Source organism: Chrysemys picta, chromosome 12 (assembly GCF_011386835.1).
Source record: "Chrysemys picta bellii isolate R12L10 chromosome 12, ASM1138683v2, whole genome shotgun sequence".
Lineage (NCBI taxonomy): Eukaryota > Metazoa > Chordata > Testudines > Emydidae > Chrysemys > Chrysemys picta.
This window is the reverse complement of record NC_088802.1, coordinates 12,818,664-12,824,663: the sequence shown is the minus strand read 5'-3', so window position 1 is coordinate 12,824,663 and position 6,000 is coordinate 12,818,664. Positions and strand designations below refer to the sequence as shown.

The window sequence follows — 6,000 nt, the reverse complement described above, 5'->3', positions numbered from 1 at the left end:
AAGGCAGGTGATAGCACCAAAACCACCCCTGCTTCTCTCCCCCTCTCCTGTGGAGCGAGGCAGGTGCCTACCTCATTCCAGCAAGAAACGCCTTAGGTGCCTGAGCCACCTGACATCAGGTGCTGGGTTCCCGTCTGTGGGTTGCTAAGCAGACATAGATGCCCCTCTGCAGCACTGATTTAGGCACCTGTCTGCGAGAGGGGGCAGGGCTTAGGACACCCCTCCCCCCCTTGTCGCCTCTCCCATTGGCTAGCTTAGATGGATCCCCCGCCTAGTGAGCTGGCTTTTGTGAATCGCACTGTAAGGTGCCTGTGATGCCCATGCATTGTCTAGGGGAGTTTAGGCCCCTCGTTTAGTTTTGCAGAGTTGCAGATGATGATTTTTTAGTTGCCTACAAATTAAGCCCTGTGATGCTCAGCATTGCAACACCAAGTCATGGATTACCCCCTGTGCAGCCAGTCTCCTCTCCGCAGAGCACAGCTGAGCAATTCCTGATTGACATGGGTGTGCACAGGACAGAGACAGAGACAGAGCACAGCCTGGAGAGTGACACATCCCAGTAAAACCCAAACTCTCCTCCTAGGGACGCAATAGTTTCTGTGGAGGCTGGGGGGACACAACCAAGTCACAAAGGAAATCCCAGGACTCTGCCCCCAACACCTGCAGCTGGGACAGTAAAGTGGAACAAACACGAAGAATTGTTTGTAATGTTTTATTTACAGTAAGTAACTAGAGGTGCTAAGTAAACAGAGCTGAGAAGGAGCCTTAATAACCACAGCACTGCAAGGAGATTCCCCAGCTACTGAGAACAGTTTTTCTTAATGGCACTAAAATAGCACCAATGGCCAGGAATTAATGATGGTTTTTCCATCAATCTGCACCTCTTACCCATCCCCCATCCTCTGTGTGTTTGACCATTACAGTGTTACCAGTTGTCCTGAAGTGACTTTGGCCCCTGCGGCAGGAGCTCTGGCTGGGAGACTCCAGTGAGATCTAATCCCACAGATCTGTACAAAACGCTCCCAGCTGCTGCTTCTCCCCAACCCCCCAAACCCTGATTGATTCATGCTGTGTCCCCTGCCACCCCCCACCTCTGCCTGTCCCAGCCCAGCTGTTAGTTTTCCCCTCTGCCCAGCCCCCATCTCTGCCCCTCAGGGCCCCTCTGCTTCTCCTGCAGCCCCAGGGGTCCTTCCCCCTCCCCCTCACATCCCTGGGGCTGAAGGGAAGGGGAGGGGCTTCTACAGGTGATAGAGATGAGGAGCCAGGGGCTGGGTAGACGGGAGTCCTCCAAGCTCATAGAGACTGGGGTGTGTGAAGCTAGAGAGGCTGATTTCTGGTTCCCCCCTCTGCTGTGTCTCTTAGGGACACAGTCTGAGCGGGGATCGTGGCCACACCCGGAGCCAGGGTCGGATTCTCTCCCCAGGGACGGAGCCCGGCGGGAAAGTGAAGATCGGGGCCTCGTCACCAGCATCGATAAATGTCACCTGCCCCCGGTCACAGTCCAGACAAACCCGGATCCTGCTGGGGGCCCGGCTCAGGGGAAGGGGGGTCACAGGGGAGGTGAGAGCCCGGAACTGACCCACCCGCCGCTCCACAGCCCAGATCCCCTCCTCAGGGCTACGGCTGATCTCTCCCTTCCTCCTCACACACTCTCTGGCCACCCCCACAGCCCAGAGTTCCCCATCACCCACCTCCACCTCCCAGCAATGTCTCCCCGAGTTGAATCCCTCACAGCCCAGCACAAAGCGCTCAGTGTCAAATCTCTCAGGATTGTTGGGCAGATCCTGCCGTGTGTCTCCCCATCTCACACTTTTGTGATCCTCAGACAGGACGAGTTGGGATAAGCTGTTTCTGGATCCAGAGTCACATTCGCTGGGGAGAGAGAATCAGAGCATTAGGGGCAGAGCTCAGCCCTGGGGGAGGGTTTGATGGTGTTAGTGACAGAATCTGCCCCAGCTGGGGAGTGACTCAGAGAATCTCCTTCCTCCAGGATTTACCCATCAGCTCTCAGATCTCAGCACAGAGCTGGGGAGAGTCACTCCCCTGGCAGAGATGGGTCAGTGACAGGGTGAAAGTATCAGGTGGGCCAGGCCTGGGACTCAGAATCTTTCCCCTCCTGCCCCCACCTCTCCCCGGGGAGGGGACTAGAGGCTATGGAGCCCCAGCAGATGGTAAAACTCAGTGAACATTGACAGAGCTCCCCTCCCCCTCCCACCTTAAATCTCTCTGTGTCCCAGCTGCCCCTGTGCTGGACTTTGCTATGGGGCCTCCCCACCACACCCGGCCTGCTCTGAAATGTCACAGATTGGACAGCAACAGGCCAAATGGTACCAGGACTGAACCTGCCCAGAATTTCACTGCTGAGCAGCAGTCGCAGCACAAAGTACATTATCCTGGGGCAGGGACTGAGGGACTAAACAAAGGAAGCGGGTTCATGGTGGAAGCTATGAGTGTGAGGGGAGCCAGGACAGATTAAGGTTTTGTGGGGCCATGGGCCACAGCAAGTGAGGGCCCCTCCCCACCCCTTCTGCCTGCAGACCCCCCCTCTCCCCACACTCCTGCTGGGGAATTACCCCGCACCCTGATGCCATTCCATGGCTGACGTTGTGGGTGGATGGGGGAAGTGGGGCAAGCCCCCGAGCCCTGACCCCACTCTGGCAGGAGCACTGGGCAGGCAGAGGCACAGAGACGCCCATTTTTCCGGAGTCCCTGGGCACAGGCCCCATTGTCCCAGTGGCAGATCAGACACTGGGGAGGAGGTACAGAATAGGTGGCTGGTGGAAAGGGGGAGAGGGTCATGCTAGTGATGGGGAGACTAAAGTGACGTCCTGTTTACCAGAGACAAGACCATGCTGGGGTCATGGTGGATGGAGAGAGGAGAAAACAGACAAGCTCACAGTGCTGATCACAGGAGCTTCCCAGATATGTATAATGGAGCCAGGGGAGCCCCTGTCTGTGATCAAGGCTCTGTTCCTCTGCTTGAGACTGGAGCAAGGGTCTCACACAGACACAGTCCCTGATCACCCCGTCAGTGTGGGGTGACTGCAGAGCTCCTGGCTTTCTTCACAGGGGAAAAGATGAAGGAAGAAACAAAGGGACACTGGAGATCGGACATCAGCACAGGGAGATAGAACAAACTCCCCCTGGAGAAGTGGCTGTGGAGGTGCATGTCCCACTGGTTCTGTGCATTGGGTGGCAGCTGCTATCACACATCTCTGCAGGGTGCAGTGCACATGTGGGCCGTGAAGAGACAGGAAGAGTAGATGCAATATGCTATAGATTCATTATGGTGTGGTAGGACATAGGCACAAACCCCACCTCACCTTGTGATGCGCCGTGAAATGCAGGGTGCTGGGGAGGTCTGCCCTGAACTATCACATCCACTCCCATAGACGAAGAAAAAGAGGCACATTGCCCCGTGGGAATGAATACTTGGACATTCATAAAATATGATCTTTAATTACCTTCTTCTACAGGTGACACAGATCTTCTCCACCCTAAAACCAGCCACACAATTAGAGAGGAGAGCAGATTTGAACATGTATTGCATGATTCAATATTGTACAAACTAATACACTGAGGGGAAAAGAAAGTTATAAGTTCATCACAACCTCCACTCGACTGCATGAGTGTCTCTCTCCCAGGGTGGATCTTCACTGCAGAGTTAGCTCAGGAGCTTATCTGGCTGTTGCCCCAACCTGTTTAATGCGCAAGCCCAAAAACTCTGACTCAAGTTTGGTGGTGCTTTGCACCCAGGTTAGCTGGCAAGACTTTGGGTATAGGCGATAGCCCAGGTACCACTTTAATTCAGGTTGGTTACATGCCCACTTTGCAGTGTGGAGGGAAGATAATCATCTCAGGGGCTGATAGTCCACCAGTGCCTTTGCACAATTCCTCCTGGGCCATATTTTTTTGCCCATTACCTACTCTACTACTGTATTGCTTATCAATTCTTCAAATGAGCTTTTAGTGTGAAATTCATCCAGTTTAGTCCTTCCCCACATTTTATAAAGTTATATTAACAAACAAACCCTCAAAGAATGATGGTGATGATGATAAAAAAAGCAAACAAACTAACTACAAATGTTTACTATTGCAACAATTTTAAAATTTAAATTTAAAAGCAAACAACCTCACCACAATTAAACAAACAGCCACATGAGAGTCCAAACTGGTATAAAAAGTTTCTTTTCAGAGGAAGAATAATGATACTTACTTATCTCGTTATCTCGTTTCTCTGAAAATGAAAGAGAAATAAATGGTATTTTTTAGGCATTTCCCTTTTCTTATGTTTTTTTTCTCTTTATCATCAATATGACAGAAAAGGCCGAGAGAAATCAACATCTTCTTCAGGACATCAGACAAGAGGATCCAGTGGTCCCTTCTGATCTTAAACTCTGTGACTCTATTGCATATCAGTTTTTCAAAGTAGCTTTTTGTATGAAATCTCTCCACTTTAGTGGTTCCCCACATTTGATACAATTACACTAACCCTTCCACGAAAGAATAATAATAAAAATCAAGTAAACAAAAAAAAGAGGTTTCATATTACAACAAAATTGTAGAAGTTAAATTTTACAGCGAACTCCACAATATTTAAACAAACTGCCACATGAAGATCCAATTACAAAAAAAAAAATCCTTTTCAGAGGATGGAGAAGGACACTTACCAATTTCTATATCTCGTTTGCCTAAAAATTCAAACAGACACAAAATGTTTGTTAGGTGTTTTGCTTTTCTTAAATTTTATTTCTCTTTATCATCACTATGACCGTTAAGACAGATTACTTCTATTCTTCAGGAAATCAGACAAGACCAGTGGTGCCCAAACTTTTCCCATCACTCCCCTCTTGAGTAATGGAATCTGTCTGTGCCCTCCCCCCCTCCAACCCCCATTACTGCCCAGTTGGCTCAGCAGTGGAGCTTGGGCTGAAGGCAGAGCTGGGTGCAGAACTGGGGATGGGGGAGGAGCTGGGGCCAGAGGCAGAGCTGGCCTGGGGGAGGAGAGGGAATTTGGTAGGAACTGGCCTGGGGGCAGAGCAAGGGGAGGACTGGAACTGTGGCAGTAGCCACAGCTTGATGGGGGGTTAGGGGGCGGAGCACAGCTGCAGATGGGATTGGATCTGGGCTGGGGGCAGAGCGGGGCTGGGTGGGGCTCCCTCCCCTCTCCCCATGGGGGCTGGCAGGGACCCTGCCTTGCACCTGCTCAGGGCCGGATTAAGAAAGGGGCTTTAGTGGCTGCAGCCCAGGGCCCCAGGCAAACCAAGGCCCGGCAAAAAGATCTCCAGACCACCAAAAGTGCAGATATTTTTGCGGGGCCCCCTTAGCCCAGGGCCGTGGGCTGCAGCCACTAAAGCCCCTGCATTCCAGCCCAGCCTGGCATTGGTGGGGAGGTGGCTCTGCGCGCTGGCATGCCATTCCCCTCCCCCACCCCACCCCACCCCCGCTGGGCTGGAGCTGCGAGTGCCAGGAAGCTCAGTCCATGCGCTTCCTTCACTTGCAGGCCCCACTCCCCACAGCTTGCATTGGCCAGGAATCAGAGCCAGTGGGAGCTGTGGGGGGAGGTGCCTGCATGCAAGCACAGGACAGCATGCGGAGCCACCTGCCCCCCCTCCCTGGGACCTGTGCCACCAAAAGGGAGCTGTCCCAGTTAAGCGCCCCACACCACAGCCCCCTATCCTGCCCCTCACCACAGCCCTGAGTCCCCTCCTGCACCCTAACTTAGGGTTACCATACGTCCGGATTTCCCCGGACATGTCCGGCTTTTTGGTCCCCAAATCTCCGTCCGGGGGGAACTGCCAAAAAGCCGGACATGTCCGGGGAACCAGGGAGGCCAGGATCTCCGAATCTGTGTGTGTGGGTCGCCCGCTGTGACATCATCTCGGTGCGACACTCGGCTCCTGCCCAGGGCATGCTGGGGGCTGTAGTCCGGCCAGGCCTCACGCTCCAGGGAGAGCCGGGAGAGGGGAGCGGCCGAGAACTACAACTTCCAGCGGCCCC

At 53.1% G+C, this 6,000-nt stretch overlaps 1 long non-coding RNA gene and 1 pseudogene across 1 annotated transcript; both read right to left on the bottom strand.

Moving 5' to 3' along the window:
* Positions 1-864: 864 nt before the first annotated feature.
* Positions 865-2,389, bottom strand: LOC135974848 (thaicobrin-like; annotated as a pseudogene).
* A 315-nt stretch (positions 2,390-2,704) lies between these two features.
* On the bottom strand, positions 2,705-5,376 carry LOC135974995 (uncharacterized). The gene is made up of 3 exons (XR_010592064.1): positions 4,671-5,376; positions 4,217-4,237; positions 2,705-3,497 (listed from the first exon to the last, which is right to left on the bottom strand). It is a non-coding gene; the product is annotated as an uncharacterized LOC135974995 (long non-coding RNA).
* Positions 5,377-6,000: the final 624 nt, after the last annotated feature.